The sequence below is a fragment of the Scyliorhinus torazame genome, chromosome 22 (assembly GCF_047496885.1).
Source record: "Scyliorhinus torazame isolate Kashiwa2021f chromosome 22, sScyTor2.1, whole genome shotgun sequence".
NCBI lineage: Eukaryota > Metazoa > Chordata > Chondrichthyes > Carcharhiniformes > Scyliorhinidae > Scyliorhinus > Scyliorhinus torazame.
In genome coordinates this window covers 15,126,201-15,147,728 of record NC_092728.1, presented here as the reverse complement: position 1 = coordinate 15,147,728, position 21,528 = coordinate 15,126,201, and the positions used below count along the sequence as shown (strand labels likewise).

Genomic DNA, 21,528 nt, shown 5'->3' with positions numbered 1-21,528 from the left:
CGCCAATATCCGTCCCTCAAGTAACATCACTTTTGAGCTAGCCATCGCTCACATGGCTATTGATGGCAGCTTGCTGGGCACAAAATGGCTTCCGCTGTTCAACGCACTGAAATAAAATCTCGTGTTGATCCCGCATTTCTCACTGCCTCAGGATGTCTCCAACCACCTCACAGCCACAGACACATTTTGGGTTTGAAGCCCGGCTCGCTGTCGTAATGTAAGAAACGTGAGGGGGGGGGGGGTTGCACAGCAAGATCCCACAAGTAGCTCCCCTGCGAAATGACCCGGTTTATCCCTCTTCAGTGATGTCGGGCTGAGTGTCAATTATTCGCCCCCAGGACACCAGCGACAACGCACCTCCACCCCTGCGCCACACGTGCCACCCACCCCGTGTTACCCTTCAGCCGACACTCTCCATGGGATCTGGGGAGACAGCGTTGCGACTATAACGAGACCTCACCCCCTTTTGTCTTGTCTCCCCAGGAAGAAGAGAACCGCCTGCGGGAGGAGCTGCGGCAGGAGTGGGCCAACAAGCAAGAGAAGATCAAAAGTGAGGTGGGGCGCAGTCAGGCCCCTTGACGAGGCTGGCGGGATCACGTGCGGCGAACCCACAGCCCCGTCAATAATCTGAGCTGGACGCCACCCCGACCGCACGCACCAGGAGCCAATGGAAATGACTCCGACCCCCAGGCCCTCTCCGTTGCTGCCATCCATCCGACCCCCACCCCCCACCCCCACCCCCTCCACAGCCTGCCAGCCACCTCCCATGTGAACTGCACATGGTCCCCCACTTTGCTACCCCCACATCTCATTTTATACTGAACCCCGTTCACTCACCACACTCCCCGGGGAACCCCCTGCAAATACTGACACACTCCCCGGAAACTCCCCTGTAAATACTGACACACTCCCCGGGGACCCTCTGTAAATACTGACACACTTCCCGGGGACCCCCTGTAAATACTGACACACTCCCCGGGACCCCCTGTAAATACTGACACACTCCCCGGGGACCACCCTGTAAATACTGACACACTCCCCGGGGACCCACTGTAAATACTGACACACTACCCGGAAACCCCCCCTGTAAATACTGACACACTCCCTGGAAACCCCCCAGTAAATACTGACACACTCCCCCGGACCCCCTGTAAATACTGACACACTCCCCGGGGACCCCCTGTAAATACTGACACACTCCCCGGGACCCCCTGTAAATACTGACACACTCCCCGGGACCCCCTGTAAATACTGACGCACTCCCCGGGGAACCCCCTGTAAATACTGACACACTCCCCGGGAACCCCCTGTAAATACTGACACACTCCCCGGGAACCCCATGTAAATACTGACACACTCCCCGGGAACCCCCTGTAATTACTGACACACTCCCCGGGAACCCCCTGTAAATACTGACACACTCCTGGGGGCCCCCCTGTAAATACTGACGCACTCCCCGGGGACCCCCTGTAAATACTGACACACTCCCCGGGACACCCCTCTGTAAATACTGACACACTCCCCGGGGCCACCCCTGTAAATACTGACACACTCCCCGGGGACCCCCCTGTAAATACTGACACACTCCCCGGGGATCCCCCCTGTAAATACTGACACACTCCCCCGACCCCCTGTAAATACTGACACACTCCCCGGGAACCCCCTGTAAATACTGACACACTCCCCGGGAATTCACTGTAAATACTGACACACTCCCCGGGAACCCCCTGTAAATACTGACACACACCCGGGGACCCCCTGTAAATACTGACAACCTCCCCGGAAACCCCCTGTAAATACTGACACACTCCCCGGAAACCCCCCCTGTAAATACTGACACACTCCTCGGGGACCCCCTATAAATACTGACACACTCCCCGGGGACCCCCTGTAATTATTGACACACTCCCCAGAAACCCCCCCCTGTAAATACTGACACACTCCCCGGGGACCCCCAGTAAATACTGACACACTCCCCGGGGACCCCCTGTAAATACTGACACACTCCCCGGGACCCCTGTAAATACTGACACACTCCCCGGGGACCCCCTGTAAATACTGACACACTCCCCGGGGACCCCCTGTAAATACTGACACACTCCCCGGGGACCCCCTGTAAATACTGACACACTCCCCGGGACCCCCTGTAAATACTGACACACTCCCCGGGAACCCCCTGTAAATACTGACACACTCCCCGGGGACCCCCTGTAAATACTGACACACTCCCCGGGACCCCCTGTAAATACTGACACACTCCCCGGGGACCCCCTGTAAATACTGACACACTCCCCGGGATCCCCTGTAAATACTGACACACTCCCCGGAAACCCCCCAGTAAATACTGACACACTCCCCGGGGACCCCCTGTAAATACTGACACACTCCCCGGGGACCCCCTGTAAATACTGACACACTCCCCGGGACCCCCTGTAAATACTGACACACTCCCCGGGAACCCCCCTGTAAATACTGACACACTCCCCCGGACCCACTGTAAATACTGACACACTCCCCGGGGACCCCCCCTGTAAATACTGACACACTCCCCCGGACCCCCTGTAAATACTGACACACTCCCCGGGGACCCCCCCTGTAAATACTGACACACTCTCCGGCAACCTCCTGTAAATACTGACACACTCCCCCGGACCCCCTGTAAATACTGACACACTCCCCGGAAACCCCCCAGTAAATACTGACACACTCCCCGGGGACCCCCCCCTGTAAATACTGACACACTCCCCGGGGACCCCCTGTAAATACTGACACACTCCCCGGGATCCCCTGTAAATACTGACACACTCCCCGGAAACCCCCTGTAAATACTGACACACTCCCCGGGACCCCCTGTAAATACTGACACACTCCCCGGGAACCCCCCTGTAAATACTGACACACTCCCCGGGACACCCCTCTGTAAACACTGACACACTCCCCGGGGCCACCCCTGTAAATACTGACACACTCCCCAGGGACCCCCTGTAAATACTGACACACTCCCCGGGAACCCCACTGTAAATACTGACACACTCCCCGGAAACTCCCCAGTAAATACTGACACACTCCCCGGGGACCCCCCTGTAAATACTGACACACTCCCCCGGACCCACTGTAAATACTGACACACTCCCCGGGGACCCCCCCTGTAAATACTGACACACTCCCCCGGACCCCCTGTAAATACTGACACACTCTCCGGCAACCCCCTGTAAATACTGACACACTCCCCCGGACCCCCTGTAAATACTGACACACTCCCCGGAAACCCCCCAGTAAATACTGACACACTCCCCGGGGACCCCCCAGTAAATACTGACACACTCCCCGGGGACCCCCCTGTAAATACTGACACACTCCCCGGGGACCCCCTGTAAATACTGACACACTCCCCGGGACCCCCTGTAAATACTGACACCCTCCCCGGAAACCCCCCAGTAAATACTGACACACTCCCCGGGGACCCCCCCTGTAAATACTGACACACTCCCCGGGACCCCCTGTAAATACTGACACACTCCCCGGGGACCCCCTGTAAATACTGACACACTCCCCGGGACACCCCTCTGTAAATACTGACACACTCCCCGGGGACCCGCCTGTAAATACTGACACACTCCACGGAAACCCCCCAGTAAATACTGACACACTCCCCGGGGACCCCCCTGTAAATACTGACACACTCCCCGGGATCCCCCCTGTAAATACTGACACACACCCCGGGGACCCCCTGTAAATACTGACACACTCCCCGGGACACCCCTCTGTAAATACTGACACACTCCCCGGGGCCACCCCTGTAAATACTGACACACTCCCCGGGGACCCCCTGTAAATACTGACACACTCCCCGGGAACCCCCTGTAAATACTGACACACTCCCCGGGAACCCCCTGTAAATACTGACACACTCCCCGGGAACCCCCTGTAAATACTGACACACTCCCCGGGAACCCCCTGTAAATACTGACACAGTCCCCGGGACCCCCTGTAAATACTGACGCACTCTCCAGGAACTCCCTGTAAATACTGACACACTCCCCGGGAACCCCCTGTAAATACTGACGCACTCCCCGGGGACCCCTGTAAACACTGACACACTCCCCGGGGACCCCCCTGTAAACACTGACACACTCCCCAGGAACCCCCTGTAAATACTGACGCACTCCCCGGGGACCCCTGTAAATACTGACACACTCCCCGGGGACACCCCCTGTAAACACTGACACACTCCCCAGGAACCCCCTGTAAATACTGACACACTCCCCGGGGACCCCTGTAAATACTGACACACTCCCCGGGGACACCCCTGTAAATACTGACACACTCCCCGGGAACCCCCTGTAAATACTGACACACTCCCCGGGACCCCCTGTAAATACTGACACACTCCCCGGGAACCCCCTGTAAATACTGACACACTCCCGGGGGACCCACCTGTAAATACTGACACACTCCCCGGGGACCCCCTGTAAATACTGACACACTCCCGGGGGAACCACCTGTAAATACTGACATACTCCCCGGGGACCCCCCTGTAAATACTGACACACTCCCCGGGGACCCCCCTGTAAATACTGACACACTCCCCGGGACCCCCCAGTCAATGCTGACACACTCCCCGGGGACCCCCCTGTATATACTGACACACTCCCCGGAAACCCCCCCTGTAAATACTGACACACTCCTCGGGGACCCCCTATAAATACTGACACACTCCCCGGGGACCCCCTGTAATTATTGACACACTCCCCAGAAACCCCCCCCTGTAAATACTGACACACTCCCCGGGGACCCCCAGTAAATACTGACACACTCCCCGGGGACCCCCTGTAAATACTGACACACTCCCCGGGACCCCTGTAAATACTGACACACTCCCCGGGGACCCCCTGTAAATACTGACACACTCCCCGGGGACCCCCTGTAAATACTGACACACTCCCCGGGGACCCCCTGTAAATACTGACACACTCCCCGGGACCCCCTGTAAATACTGACACACTCCCCGGGAACCCCCTGTAAATACTGACACACTCCCCGGGGACCCCCTGTAAATACTGACACACTCCCCGGGACCCCCTGTAAATACTGACACACTCCCCGGGGACCCCCTGTAAATACTGACACACTCCCCGGGATCCCCTGTAAATACTGACACACTCCCCGGAAACCCCCCAGTAAATACTGACACACTCCCCGGGGACCCCCTGTAAATACTGACACACTCCCCGGGGACCCCCTGTAAATACTGACACACTCCCCGGGACCCCCTGTAAATACTGACACACTCCCCGGGAACCCACCTGTAAATACTGACACACTCCCCCGGACCCACTGTAAATACTGACACACTCCCCGGGGACCCCCCCTGTAAATACTGACACACTCCCCCGGACCCCCTGTAAATACTGACACACTCCCCGGGGACCCCCCCTGTAAATACTGACACACTCTCCGACAACCTCCTGTAAATACTGACACACTCCCCCGGACCCCCTGTAAATACTGACACACTCCCCGGAAACCCCCCAGTAAATACTGACACACTCCCCGGGGACCCCCCCCTGTAAATACTGACACACTCCCCGGGGACCCCCTGTAAATACTGACACACTCCCCGGGATCCCCTGTAAATACTGACACACTCCCCGGAAACCCCCTGTAAATACTGACACACTCCCCGGGACCCCCTGTAAATACTGACACACTCCCCGGGAACCCCCCTGTAAATACTGACACACTCCCCGGGACACCCCTCTGTAAACACTGACACACTCCCCGGGGCCACCCCTGTAAATACTGACACACTCCCCAGGGACCCCCTGTAAATACTGACACACTCCCCGGGAACCCCACTGTAAATACTGACACACTCCCCGGAAACTCCCCAGTAAATACTGACACACTCCCCGGGGACCCCCCTGTAAATACTGACACACTCCCCCGGACCCACTGTAAATACTGACACACTCCCCGGGGACCCCCCCTGTAAATACTGACACACTCCCCCGGACCCCCTGTAAATACTGACACACTCTCCGGCAACCCCCTGTAAATACTGACACACTCCCCCGGACCCCCTGTAAATACTGACACACTCCCCGGAAACCCCCCAGTAAATACTGACACACTCCCCGGGGACCCCCCAGTAAATACTGACACACTCCCCGGGGACCCCCCTGTAAATACTGACACACTCCCCGGGGACCCCCTGTAAATACTGACACACTCCCCGGGACCCCCTGTAAATACTGACACCCTCCCCGGAAACCCCCCAGTAAATACTGACACACTCCCCGGGGACCCCCCCTGTAAATACTGACACACTCCCCGGGACCCCCTGTAAATACTGACACACTCCCCGGGGACCCCCTGTAAATACTGACACACTCCCCGGGACACCCCTCTGTAAATACTGACACACTCCCCGGGGACCCGCCTGTAAATACTGACACACTCCACGGAAACCCCCCAGTAAATACTGACACACTCCCCGGGGACCCCCCTGTAAATACTGACACACTCCCCGGGATCCCCCCTGTAAATACTGACACACACCCCGGGGACCCCCTGTAAATACTGACACACTCCCCGGGACACCCCTCTGTAAATACTGACACACTCCCCGGGGCCACCCCTGTAAATACTGACACACTCCCCGGGGACCCCCTGTAAATACTGACACACTCCCCGGGAACCCCCTGTAAATACTGACACACTCCCCGGGAACCCCCTGTAAATACTGACACACTCCCCGGGAACCCCCTGTAAATACTGACACACTCCCCGGGAACCCCCTGTAAATACTGACACAGTCCCCGGGACCCCCTGTAAATACTGACGCACTCTCCAGGAACTCCCTGTAAATACTGACGCACTCCCCGGGAACCCCCTGTAAATACTGACGCACTCCCCGGGGACCCCTGTAAACACTGACACACTCCCCGGGGACCCCCCTGTAAACACTGACACACTCCCCAGGAACCCCCTGTAAATACTGACGCACTCCCCGGGGACCCCTGTAAATACTGACACACTCCCCGGGGACACCCCCTGTAAACACTGACACACTCCCCAGGAACCCCCTGTAAATACTGACACACTCCCCGGGGACCCCTGTAAATACTGACACACTCCCCGGGGACACCCCTGTAAATACTGACACACTCCCCGGGAACCCCCTGTAAATACTGACACACTCCCCGGGACCCCCTGTAAATACTGACACACTCCCCGGGAACCCCCTGTAAATACTGACACACTCCCGGGGGACCCACCTGTAAATACTGACACACTCCCCGGGGACCCCCTGTAAATACTGACACACTCCCGGGGGAACCACCTGTAAATACTGACATACTCCCCGGGGACCCCCCTGTAAATACTGACACACTCCCCGGGGACCCCCCTGTAAATACTGACACACTCCCCGGGACCCCCCAGTCAATGCTGACACACTCCCCGGGGACCCCCCTGTATATACTGACACACTCCCCGGGGACCCCCCTGTAAATACTGACACACTCCCCGGGACCCCCCAGTCAATGCTGACACACTCCCCGGGACCCCCCAGTCAATGCTGACACACTCCCCGGGACCCCCCAGTCAATGCTGACACACTCCCCGGGGACCCCCCAGTCAATGCTGACACACTCCCCGGGGACCCCCCTGTAAATACTGACACACTGCCGGGGGACCCCCAGTCAATGCTGACACACTCCCCGGGACCCCCTGTAAATACTGACACACTGCCGGGGGACCCCCAGTCAATGCTGACACACTCCCCGGGGACCCCCCTGTAAATACTGACACACTGCCGGGGGACCCCCAGTCAATGCTGACACACTCCCTGGCGCTACCCCGTTGACATCTGAAAGCTGTTGCGGGGAAACCACAGGAAAATCTGTTTTGAATTTGCTGCGGTTTATTTTTTGTTGAAGAAAGCAGTGTCAAACATTACAATGTGGAACTCTTGTCGGATCAAAGAGCTTCATTTCCAGGGTCCCGATTTGCAAGGGGAAAGGATTAAAGCCCGCCGGGGGTGCATAATGCTGTCAGCAGCGAGGGTCATTGAAAATGGGGCGACTGTAGCCCGGCGGGGGGTCGGCCCGCACACCCCGCGTTTTGCAAAAAAACCCAGCTGCAGCAGGAAAGGGCCGTCATTGTCTCTCACCGAGGGTGGGGCAAAAATAGCGCCCAATTGCCCCGGGCGGTGGGGGACTGGGGGAGGAGGGGGCAGGGGTGCAGCCCCCGTTAAATTGCTGTCTCTCTTTGATCCACCTTTACGAGCAGGCCGGGAATGGTAAGGACCCAAGTTCCACAGTCAGAGAGAGAGATACCTTTTTTCTTTTGCCTGCGTCTTCAAGTCTCCAAACTCAGCACTTTGGAAGGCGCGACTTGGGAGCTTTTATTTTTAACCTCCGCTCCTAATCTGTACCAGCTGGCCGCTGACTCAGGCTTCCTCCCAGCCAACTTAAAACGGCCTGAGCACTGAGCAGTCAGGTTTTCGCTGCACTTGATGTTTTTCCGTTTACTGCTGCTACATTCTCTTGGTTTTACAAAGGGAACATTTCCTGTGCCGTCCACTTAGGAGAAATTTTCATTGTGCCAGCACTCACCAGATAGACGCAGGAAATCTCCCTCTACACGGTCCCCATCAAACCCTCCCAGGACAGGTACAGCACGGGGTTAGATACAGAGTAAACCTCCCTCTACACTGTCCCCATCAAACACTCCCAGGACAGGGACAGCACGGGGTTCGATACAGAGTAAACCTCCCTCTACACTGTCCCCATCAAACACTCCCAGGACAGGTACAGCACGGAGTTAGATACAGAGTAAACCTCCCTCTACACTGTCCCCATCAAACACTCCCAGGACAGGTACAGCACGGGGTTAGATACAGAGTAAAGCTCCCTCTACACTGTCCCCATCAAACACTCCCAGGACAGGTACAGCACGGGGTTAGATACTGTGTAAAGCTCCCTCTACGCTGTCCCCATCAAACACTCCCAGGACAGGTACAGCACAGGGTTAGATACAGAGTAAAGCTCCCTCTACACTGTCCCCATCAAACACTCCCAGGACAGGTACAGCACGGGGTTAGATACAGAGTAAAGCTCCCTCTACACTGGCCCCATCAAACACTCCCAGGACAGGTACAGCACGGGGTTAGATACAGAGTAAAGCTCCCTCTACACTGTCCCCATCAAGCACTCCCAGGACAGGTACAGCACGGGGTTAGATACAGAGTAAAGCTCCCTCTACACTGTCCCCATCAAACTCTCCCAGGACAGGGACAGCACGGGGTTCGATACAGAGTAAACCTCCTTCTACACTGTCCCCATCAAACACTCCCAGGACAGGGACAGCACGGGGTTCGATACAGAGTAAACCTCCCTCTACACTGTCCCCATCAAACACTCCCAGGACAGGGACAGCACGGGGTTCGATACAGAGTAAACCTCCCTCTACACTGTCCCCATCAAACACTCCCAGGACAGGTACAGCACGGGGTTAGATACAGACTAAAGCTCCCTCTACACTGTCCCCATCAAACACTCCCAGGACAGGTACAGCACGGGGTGAGATACAGAGTAAAGCTCCCTCTACACTGTCCCCATCAAACACTCCCAGGACAGGTACAGCACGGGGTTAGATACAGAGTAAAGCTCCCTCTACACTGTCCCCATCAAACACTCCCAGGCAGGTACAGCACGGGGTTAGATACAGAGTAAAGCTCCCTCTACACTGTCCCCATCAAACACGCCCAGGACAGGTACAGCACGGGGTTAGATACAGAGTAAAGCTCCCTCTACACTGTCCCCATCAAACACTCCCAGGACAGGTACAGCACGGGGTAAGATACAGAGTAAAGCTCCCTCTACACTGTCCCCATCAAACACTCCCAGGACAGGTACAGCACGGGGTTAGATACAGAGTAAAGCTCCCTTCAACCTGTCCCCATCAAAGACTCCCAGGACAGGTACAGCACGGGGTTAGATACAGAGTAAAGCTCCCTCTACATTGTCCCCATCAAACACTCACAGGACAGGTACAGCACGGGGTTAGATACAGAGTAAAGCTCCCTCTACACTGTCCCCATCAAACACTCCCAGGACAGGTACAGCACGGGGTTAGATACAGAGTAAAGCTCCCTCTACACTGTCCCCATCAAACACTCCCAGGACAGGTACAGCACGGGGTAAGATACAGAGTAAAGCTCCCTCTACACTGTCCCCATCAAACACTCCCAGGACAGGTACAGCACGGGGTTAGATACAGAGTAAAGCTCCCTTCAACCTGTCCCCATCAAAGACTCCCAGGACAGGTACAGCACGGGGTTAGATACAGAGTAAAGCTCCCTCTACACTGTCCCCATCAAACACTCCCAGGACAGGTACAGCACGGAGTTAGATACAGAGTAAACCTCCCTCTACACTGTCCCCATCAAACACTCCCAGGACAGGTACAGCACGGGGTTAGATACAGAGTAAAGCTCCCTCTACACTGTCCCCATCAAACACTCCCAGGACAGGTACAGCACGGGGTTAGATACTGTGTAAAGCTCCCTCTACGCTGTCCCCATCAAACACTCCCAGGACAGGTACAGCACAGGGTTAGATACAGAGTAAAGCTCCCTCTACACTGTCCCCATCAAACACTCCCAGGACAGGTACAGCACGGGGTTAGATACAGAGTAAAGCTCCCTCTACACTGGCCCCATCAAACACTCCCAGGACAGGTACAGCACGGGGTTAGATACAGAGTAAAGCTCCCTCTACACTGTCCCCATCAAACACTCCCAGGACAGGTACAGCACGGGGTTAGATACAGAGTAAAGCTCCCTCTACACTGTCCCCATCAAACTCTCCCAGGACAGGGACAGCACGGGGTTCGATACAGAGTAAACCTCCTTCTACACTGTCCCCATCAAACACTCCCAGGACAGGGACAGCACGGGGTTCGATACAGAGTAAACCTCCCTCTACACTGTCCCCATCAAACACTCCCAGGACAGGTACAGCACGGGGTTAGATACAGAGTAAAGCTCCCTCTACACTGTCCCCATCAAACACTCCCAGGCAGGTACAGCACGGGGTTAGATACAGAGTAAAGCTCCCTCTACACTGTCCCCATCAAACATGCCCAGGACAGGTACAGCACGGGGTTAGATACAGAGTAAAGCTCCCTCTACACTGTCCCCATCAAACACTCCCAGGACAGGTACAGCACGGGGTAAGATACAGAGTAAAGCTCCCTCTACACTGTCCCCATCAAACACTCCCAGGACAGGTACAGCACGGGGTTAGATACAGAGTAAAGCTCCCTTCAACCTGTCCCCATCAAAGACTCCCAGGACAGGTACAGCACGGGGTTAGATACAGAGTAAAGCTCCCTCTACATTGTCCCCATCAAACACTCACAGGACAGGTACAGCACGGGGTTAGATACAGAATAAAGCTCCCTCTACACTGTCCCCATCAAACACTCCCAGGACAGGTACAGCACGGGGTTAGATACAGAGTAAAGCTCCCTCTACACTGTCCCCATCAAACACTCCCAGGACAGGTACAGCACGGGGTAAGATACAGAGTAAAGCTCCCTCTACACTGTCCCTATCAAACACTCCCAGGACAGGTACAGCACGGGGTTAGATACAGAGTAAAGCTCCCTTCAACCTGTCCCCATCAAAGACTCCCAGGACAGGTACAGCACGGGGTTAGATACAGAGTAAAGCTCCCTCTACATTGTCCCCATCAAACACTCACAGGACAGGTACAGCACGGGGTTAGATACAGAGTAAAGCTCCCTCTACACTGTCCCCATCAAACACTCCCAGGACAGGTACAGCACGGGGTTAGATACAGAGTAAAGCTCCCTCTACACTGTCCCCATCAAACACTCCCAGGACAGGTACAGCACGGGGTAAGATACAGAGTAAAGCTCCCTCTACACTGTCCCCATCAAACACTCCCAGGACAGGTACAGCACGGGGTTAGATACAGACTAAAGCTCCCTTCAACCTGTCCCCATCAAACACTCACAGGACAGGTACAGCACGGGGTTAGATACAGAGTAAAGCTCCCTCTACACTGTCCCCATCAAACACTCCCAGGACAGGTAGAGCACGGGGTTAGATACAGAGTAAAGCTCCCTCTACATTGTCCCCATCAAACACTCACAGGACAGGTACAGCACGGGGTTAGATACAGAGTAAAGCTCCCTCTACACTGTCCCCATCAAACACTCTCAGGACAGGTAGAGCACGGGGTTAGATACAGAGTAAAGCTCCCTCTACATTGTCCCCATCAAACACTCACAGGACAGGCACAGCACGGGGTTAGATACAGAGTAAAGCTCCCTCTACACTGTCCCCATCAAACACTCCCAGGACAGGTAGAGCACGGGGTTAGATACAGAGTAAAGCTCCCTCTACATTGTCCCCATCAAACACTCACAGGACAGGTACAGCACGGGGTTAGATACAGAGTAAAGCTCCCTCTACACTGTCCCCATCAAACACTCCCAGGACAGGTAGAGCACGGGGTTAGATACAGAGTAAAGCTCCCTCTACATTGTCCCCATCAAACACTCACAGGACAGGTAGAGCACGGGGTTAGATACAGAGTAAAGCTCACTCTACATTGTCCCCATCAAACACATCCCAGGACAGGTACAGCACGGGGTGAGATACAGAGTAAAGCTCCCTCTACACTGTCCCCATCAAACACTCCCAGGACAGGGACAGCACGGGGTTAGATACAGAGTAAAGCTCCCTCCACACTGTCCCCATCAAACACTCCCAGGACAGGTACAGCACGGGTTTAGATACAGAGTAAAGCTCCCTCCACACTGTCCCCATCAAACACTCCCAGGGCAGGTACAGCACGGGGTTAGATACAGAGTAAAGCTCCCTCCACACTGTCCCCATCAAACACTCCCAGGACTGGTACAGCACGGGGTTAGATACAGAGTAAAGCTCCCTCTACACTGTCCCCATCAAACACACCCAGGACAGGTACAGCACGGGGTTAGATACAGAGTAAAGCTCCCTCTACACTGTCCCCATCAAACACTCCCAGGACAGGTAGAGCACGGGGTTAGATACAGAGTAAAGCTCCCTCTACATTGTCCCCATCAAACACTCACAGGACAGGTAGAGCACGGGGTTAGATACAGAGTAAAGCTCCCTCCACACTGTCCCCATCAAACACTCCCAGGACTGGTACAGCACGGGGTTAGATACAGAGTAAAGCTCCCTCTACACTGTCCCCATCAAACACACCCAGGACAGGTACAGGACGGGGTGAGATACAGAGTAAAGCTCACTCTACATTGTCCCCATCAAACACTCCCAGGACAGGTACAGCACGGGGTGAGATACAGAGTAAAGCTCCCTCTACACTGTCCCCATCAAACACTCCCAGGACTGGTACAGCACGGGGTTAGATACAGAGTAAAGCTCCCTCTACACTGTCCACAGACCAGGTTGAAGGGTGTCGCTGTGTTATTTGAAGGACTGTGTTGGGTAATTACTTGTCATTCTGGGTTCTAGGTGAGGAGATTGAAATCACTTTCAGTTACTGGGATGGGTCAGGACATCGACGAACCGTCAAGGTGAGGAATGTCAAATCTTCCTCCCTCCTGCTACTCTTTCACCCATGTGAGCTCTCCCACTGTCACTCCCTCTCTCTCGCTCTGTATCTCCGTCACTCTCACTGTCATTTCCCCTGTCTCCTGTCCCTCTCGCCCTCGCCCTCTCTCTCTCTCTCGCCCACTCTCTCGCCCTCTCTCTCTCCCTCACCCTCTGTCTCTCACCCTCTCTCTCTCTCACACTCTCTGTCTCACAGCCTCTCTCGCCCTCTCTCTCTCGCCCTCTCTCTTTCGCACTCTCTCTTTCCCCCTCTCACCCTCCCCCTCTCACCCTCCCTCTCTCGCCCTCTCTCTAGCCCTCTCTCTCGCCCTCCCTGTCTCGCTCTCTCTCGCCCTCTCTCTCTCGCCCTCTCTCTCTCGCCCTCTCTCTCTCGCCCTCTCCCTCTCACCCTCTCTCTCTCACCCTCTCTGTCTCGCCCTCTCTGTCTCGCCCTCTCTCTCACAGCCTCTCTCGCACTCTCCACACACTTTCTCGCATTCTCTGTGACACTCACCATTTCTCCTCCCGTCTGTTGCCCTCTCCGCCCGTCTGTTGCCCTCTCCGCCCGTCTGTCGCCCTCTCCGCCCGCCTGTCGCCCTCTCCGCCCGCCTGTCGCCCTCTCCGCCCGCCTGTCGCCCTCTCCGCCCGCCTGTCGCCCTGTCCGCCCGCCTGTCGCCCTCTCCGCCCGCCTGTCGCCCTCTCCGCCCGCCTGTCGCCCTGTCCGCCAGTCTGTCGCCCTCAACGCCCGCCTGTCGCCCTCTCCGCCCGCCTGTCGCCCTCTCCGCCCGTCTGTCGCCCTCTAAACCCGTCTGTCGCCCTCTCCGCCCGTCTGTCGCCCTCTCCGCCCGTCTGTCGCCCTCTCCGCCCGTCTTTCGCCCTCTCCGCCCGTCTTTCGCCCTCTCCGCCCGCCTGTCGCCCTCTCCGGCCGCCTGTCGCCCTCTCCGGCCGCCTGTCGCCCTCTCCGCCCGCCTGTCGCCCTCTCCGCCCGCCTGTCGCCCTCTCCGCCCGCCTGTCGCCCTCTCCACTTGTCTGCCGCCCCCTCCGCCCGCCTGTCGCCCCCTCCGCCCGCCTGTCGCCCTCTCCGCCCGCCTGTCGCCCTCTCCGCCCGCCTGTCGCCCTCTCCGCCCGCCTGTCGCCCTCTCCACTTGTCTGCCGCCCTCTCCGCCTGTCTCTCTCCCTCCGTCACAGTCTTTCTTTCCGCCGCTATTTCTTTCTTTGCCTCTGTTTCTCACTCTCCGTCTCTTTATCTCTCTCTCTCCAGCTCTTTCTCTCTCTCTCCTCCTGTTTCTCTCTCTCTGCCTTTGTCTCTCTCTCTCTCTCTCCGCCTCTATCTCTCTCGCTCCACCTCAGTCTCTTACTCTGTCTCTTCCACTCTCTCTATCTTTCTTCCTCTCCATCTACCTCTCTCTCCCTCTCTCTCTCCATCTCTCTCTCTCTCTCTCTGAAGATTAATGACCGTCTCATCTCCAGCGACGCTGTAATCTCTCTCCCTCCTTTTAACCCTCTCGCCCTCTCTCTTTCGCACTCTCTCTTTCCCCCTCTCACCCTCCCCCTCTCACCCTCCCTCTCTCGCCCTCTCTCTAGCCCTCTCACTCGCCCTCCCTGTCTCGCTCTCTCTCGCCCTCTCTCTCTCGCCCTCTCTCTCTCGCCCTCTCTCTCTCGCCCTCTCCCTCTCACCCTCTCTCTCTCACCCTCTCTGTCTCGCCCTCTCTGTCTCGCCCTCTCTCTCACAGCCTCTCTCGCACTCTCCACACACTTTCTCGCATTCTCTGTGACACTCACCATTTCTCCTCCCGTCTGTTGCCCTCTCCGCCCGTCTGTTGCCCTCTCCGCCCGTCTGTCGCCCTCTCCGCCCGCCTGTCGCCCTCTCCGCCCGCCTGTCGCCCTCTCCGCCCGCCTGTCGCCCTCTCCGCCCGCCTGTCGCCCTCTCCGCCCGCCTGTCGCCCTCTCCGCCCGCCTGTCGCCCTCTCCGCCCGCCTGTCGCCCTGTCCGCCAGTCTGTCGCCCTCAACGCCCGCCTGTCGCCCTCTCCGCCCGCCTGTCGCCCTCTCCGCCCGTCTGTCGCCCTCTCCGCCCGTCTGTCGCCCTCTAAACCCGTCTGTCGCCCTCTCCGCCCGTCTGTCGCCCTCTCCGCCCGTCTGTCGCCCTCTCCGCCCGTCTTTCGCCCTCTCCACCCGTCTTTCGCCCTCTCCGCCCGCCTGTCGCCCTCTCCGGCCGCCTGTCGCCCTCTCCGGCCGCCTGTCGCCCTCTCCGGCCGCCTGTCGCCCTCTCCGCCCGCCTGTCGCCCTCTCCGCCCGCCTGTCGCCCTCTCCGCCCGCCTGTCGCCCTCTCCGCCCGCCTGTCGCCCTCTCCACTTGTCTGCCGCCCCCTCCACCCGCCTGTCGCCCCCTCCGCCCGCCTGTCGCCCTCTCCGCCCGCCTGTCGCCCTCTCCGCCCGCCTGTCGCCCTCTCCGCCCGCCTGTCGCCCTCTCCGCCCGCCTGTCGCCCTCTCCGCCCGCCTGTCGCCCTCTCCGCCCGCCTGTCGCCCTCTCCACTTGTCTGCCGCCCTCTCCGCCTGTCTCTCTCCCTCCGTCACAGTCTTTCTTTCCGCCGCTATTTCTTTCTTTGCCTCTGTTTCTCACTCTCCGTCTCTTTATCTCTCTCTCTCCAGCTCTTTCTCTCTCTCTCCTCCTGTTTCTCTCTCTCTGCCTTTGTCTCTCTCTCTCTCTCTCCGCCTCTATCTCTCTCGCTCCACCTCAGTCTCTTACTCTGTCTCTTCCACTCTCTCTATCTTTCTTCCTCTCCATCTACCTCTCTCTCCCTCTCTCTCTCCATCTCTCTCTCTCTCTCTCTGAAGATTAATGACCGTCTCATCTCCAGCGACGCTGTAATCTCTCTCCCTCCTTTTAACCCTCCCAGATGAAGAAAGGGAACACGATACAACAATTCCTCCAGAAAGGATTGGAGATCCTGCGCAAAGATTTCAGTGAATTAAGGTACTACACCAAAATCTAGTGTTTCGGGGTAGACAATCGAGGAGTCCGGATTAACAAAACATTTTAACTAATGGCGTGTTAACAACCCATAAAACCAGGAAACTCAGCTTCACTTAACACGGCTCAAACTGAAAAACAAACAACTTCTAGAAATATAAGTCTTGGTTAGACCACACATAAAATACTGTGCACAGTTCCCGTCTCCCTGTCCCACTCGGAATACTGCGCCAGGTCCCGTCTCCCTATCCCACTTGGAATACCGTGCACAGTTACGGTCTCCCTATCCCACTTGGAATACTGTGCACAGTTTCTGTCTCCCTATCCCACTCGGAATATTGTGCACAGTTCCGGTCTCCCTATCCCACTTGGAATACTGTGCACAATTCCTGTCTCCCTATCCCACTCAGAATACTGTGCACAGTACCTGTCTCCCTATCGCACTTGGAATACTGTGCACAGTTCCCGCCTCCCTATCCCACTTGGAATACTGTGCACAGTTCCAGTCTCCCTATCCCACTCGGAATACTGCGTACAGTTCCGGTCTCCCTATCCCACTTGGAATACTGCGTACAGTTCCAGTCTCCCTATCCCACTCGGAATACTGTGCACAGTTCCGGTCTCCATATCCCACTCGGAATACTGTGCACAGTTCCTGTCTCCCTATCCCACTTGGAATACTGTACACAGTTACGGTCTCCTTATCCCACTTGGTATACTGTGCACAGTTCCCGTCTCCCTATCCCACTCAGAATACTGTGCACAGTTCCTGTCTCCCTATCCCACTTGGAATACTACGCACAGTTCCAGTCTCCCTATCCCACTCGGAATACTGTGCACAGTTCCCGTCTTCCTATCCCACTCGGAATACTGTGCACAGTTCCTGTCTCCCTATCCCACTTGGAATACTGCGCACAGTTCCAGTCTCCCTATCCCACTCGGAATACTGCGCACAGTTCCTGTCCCCGCATTCCACTTGGAATACTGTGCACAATTCTGGTCTCCTTATCCCACTTGGAATACTGTGCACAGTTCCCGTCTCCCTATCCCACTTGGAATACTGTGCACAGTTCCGGTCTCCATATCCCACTCGGATTACTGTGCACAGTTCCGGTATCCGTATCCCACTTGGGATATTCTGCACAGTTCCCATCTCCCTATCCCATTTGGAATACTGTGCACAGTTCCGGTCTCCCTATCCCACTCGGAATACTGTGCACAGTTCCGGTCTCCCTATCCCACTTGGAACACTGTGCACAGTTCCTGTCTCCGTATCCCATTTGGAATACTGTGCACAGTTTCCATCTCCCTATCCCATTTGGAATACTGTGCACAGTTCCGGTCTCCCTATCCCACTCAGAATACTGTGCACAGTTCCGGTCTCCCTATCCCACTTGGAATACTGTGCACAGTTCCGGTCTCTCTATCCCACTTGGAATACTGTGCACAGATCCGGTCTCCCTATCCCACTTGGAATACTGTGCACAGTTCCCGTCTCCCTATCCCACTCGGAATACTGTGCACAGTTCCCGTCTCCATATCCCACTCGGAATACTGTGCACAGTTCCCGTCTCCCTATCCCACTCGGAATACTGTGCACAATTCCGGTCTCCCTATCCCACTCAGAATACTGTGCACAGTTCCCGTCTCCCTATTCCACTCGGAATACTGTGCACAGTTCCCGCCTCCCTATCCCACTTGGAATACTGTGCACAGTTCCCGTCTCCCTATCCCACTCGGAATACTGTGCACAGTTCCCGTCTCCCTATCCCACTTGGAATACTGTGCACAGTTCCCGCCTCCCTATCCCACTTGGAATACTGTGCACAGTTCCGGTCTCTGTATCCCACTTGGAATACTGTGCACAGTTCCGGTCTCTGTATCCCACTCGGAATACAGTGCACAGTTCCTTTCTCCCTATCCCACTCGGAATACTGTGCACAATTCCGGTCTCCCTATCCCACTCAGAATACTGTGCACAGTTCCCGTCTCCCTATTCCACTCGGAATACTGTGCACAGTTCCCGCCTCCCTATCCCACTTGGAATACTGTGCACAGTTCCCGTCTCCCTATCCCACTCGGAATACTGTGCACAGTTCCCGCCTCCCTATCCCACTTGGAATACTGTGCACAGTTCCGGTCTCTGTATCCCACTTGGAATACTGTGCACAGTTCCGGTCTCTGTATCCCACTCGGAATACAGTGCACAGTTCCTTTCTCCCTATCCCACTCGGAATACTGTGCACAATTCCGGTCTCCCTATCCCACTCAGAATACTGTGCACAGTTCCCGTCTCCCTATTCCACTCGGAATACTGTGCACAGTTCCCGCCTCCCTATCCCACTTGGAATACTGTGCACAGTTCCCGTCTCCCTATCCCACTCGGAATACTGTGCACAGTTCCCGCCTCCCTATCCCACTTGGAATACTGTGCACAGTTCCGGTCTCTGTATCCCACTCGGAATACAGTGCACAGTTCCTTTCTCCCTATCCCACTCGGAATACTGTGCACAGTTCCGGTCTCCGTGTCCCACTTGGAATACTGCGCAGTCCAGTCTCCCTATCCCAGGGTGGCAGTGTAAAGGTGCCCTTGTTCCAGGGGGAGGGTCAGGGATTGACCCTGCACTTACCCTGATCACCCTGGGGTCTCTGTTGGCCCGGGGGACCCCGGATGCCATTCCGCCTGGTCCGTGTTTGTGTGGACCCAGCACTGATAGGCGCCCGAATGCAGCCTTGCTGGGTACGCCAGTGGATTCCACGCAGGTAGGTTGTAAGTTGGTTTACAACCTACTTCTCATGGAACATTGGAGCATCCAGGGTGTCGCTGAACCTGTCGGAGACTCGCTGGAGGCCTCCCCTGGAATTCCCAGCCGCATTGCGCTCACAGAAGAGCCAACGCAGCCATAGATTCGCGTCCATTGTCTCTAATTATTTACTCCTCAAGGAACACTCTTTATATAAACAAAATTCCATTAGTCCGTCTTCAGCAAACAATATCCCTGGCTGGAATAAATTATGAACTTACTTTTATGATGCTTTAATTTCACCTCCGTTTCCAAAAGGTCTAGCTGCCTTTCAAACCAGGATTTATAAAAACATGACCGCAGCAGTCACACATACACACACCAACTCAGGATTTTAACCCTGACTGCACCAAATACAAACAATACAATATATCTGAAAATCCTACATTCATCATACTGGGCACAATTTTGGTCCCCGTATCCCACTTGGAACACTGGTTCTAGCGCGGTTCTAGTCTCAGGATTTAGAGGCACTGGGAAAGTTGCAGGGAAGATTTAGGTACTATTCCATTCAGCTTTTTCATACCTGCTACCTTAGATTAGGGAGAGGCCATTCAACCCCTCTCGAGCCTGTTGCACAGGAACAGGAGGAGGCCCATTCAGCCCCTCTCGAGCCTGTTACACAGGAACAGGAGGAGGCCCCATTCAGCCCCTCTCGAGCCTGTTACACATTGAACAGGAGGAGGCCCCATTCAGCCCCTCTCGAGCCTGTTACACAGGAACAGGAGAAGGCCCCATTCAGCCCCTCTCGAGCCTGTTACACAGGAACAGGAGGAGGCCCATTCAGACCCTCTCGAGCCTGTTACACAGGAACAGGAGGTGGCCCATTCAGCCCCTCTCGAGCCTGTTACACAGGAACAGGAGGAGGCCCATTCAGCCCCTCTCGAGCCTGTTACACAGCAACAGGAGGAGGATCATTTGGTTAATCATTGCCCATCTGCACCTCAATTCCACTTTACTCACCTTCGTTAAGTGACCCTTAATCCGCCTGACAAACCTCGGGCGAGATTCTCCGACCCCCCCGCCAGGTCGGAGAATCACCGGGGGCTGGTGTGAATCCCGCCCCTGCCGGTTGCCGAATTCTCTGGCACCGGATATTCGGCGGGGGCGGGAATCACGCCGCGCCGGTTGGCGGGCCCCCCCCGGCAATTCTCCGGCCCGTATGGGCCGAAGTCCCGCTGCTGGAATGCCTGTCCCACCGGCGTGGATTAAACCACCTCTCTTACCGGCGGGACAAGGCGGCGCGGGCGGGCTCCGGGGTCCTGGGGGGGGGCGCGGGGCGATCTGGCCCTGGGGGGTGCCCCCATGGTGGCCTGGCCCGCGATTGGGGCCCACCGATCCGCGGGCGGGCCTGTGCCGTGGGGGCACTTTCCTTCCGCCTTCGCCATGGTCTCCACCATGGCGGAGACGGAAGAGACCCCCCTCCACTGCGCATGCGCGGGGATGCCGTGAGCGGCCGCTGACGCTCCCGCTCATGCGCCACCCGGCAAAGTCAGTTTCGCGCCAGCTGGCGGGGCACCAAAGGCCTTTCCCGCCAGCTGGCGGGGCGGAAATCAGTCCGGCGCGGGCCTAGCCCCTCAAGGTTAGGGCTCGGCCGCTCAAGATGCGGAGGATTCCACACCTTTGGGGCGGCGCGATGCCGGACTGATTCGCGACGTTTTTGGCGCCGGTCGGTGGACATCGCGCCGACTGCGGAGAATCCCGCCCCTCGTGCAAGGACGATCCCAGAACAGAGAGGTTGTGACTATCAGGAAAGATTGAACAGACTCTTTTCTGCAGGAAGGGGAAGTGAAGAGGGGGTAACCTGATCGATGAAGGGGATGGGAAGTAGCAGGCGTGGGGACAGGAACAAGGACACAAGGCCAGAGGGCCAGTCCCTGGGGCTGTAGAGTCGTCACAATCTGAATCAGGTGTCTTTGGTTACAGTGCTGGAAAGGCAGCTCTCGCTAAACCCGTCTCCATGTTCTTCCTGCAGGTCAGCGGGAGTCGAACAGCTGATGTACATCAAAGAGGATCTAATCATTCCACATGTAGGTGGTGTTCGGGGTTTCTTACTGCTTCGCCAGATGTGTAAACTCACTGTAAAATAATGGGCGGGATTCTCCGACCCCCCG

General features: G+C 56.4%; 1 long non-coding RNA gene across 1 annotated transcript; it reads left to right on the top strand.

Moving 5' to 3' along the window:
- The first annotated feature begins 481 nt into the window (after nucleotides 1-481).
- On the top strand, nucleotides 482-21,444 carry LOC140399479 (uncharacterized). Its single transcript, XR_011937692.1, has 4 exons — nucleotides 482-555; nucleotides 13,567-13,623; nucleotides 16,537-16,613; nucleotides 21,390-21,444. It is a non-coding gene; the product is annotated as an uncharacterized lncRNA (long non-coding RNA).
- Nucleotides 21,445-21,528: the final 84 nt, after the last annotated feature.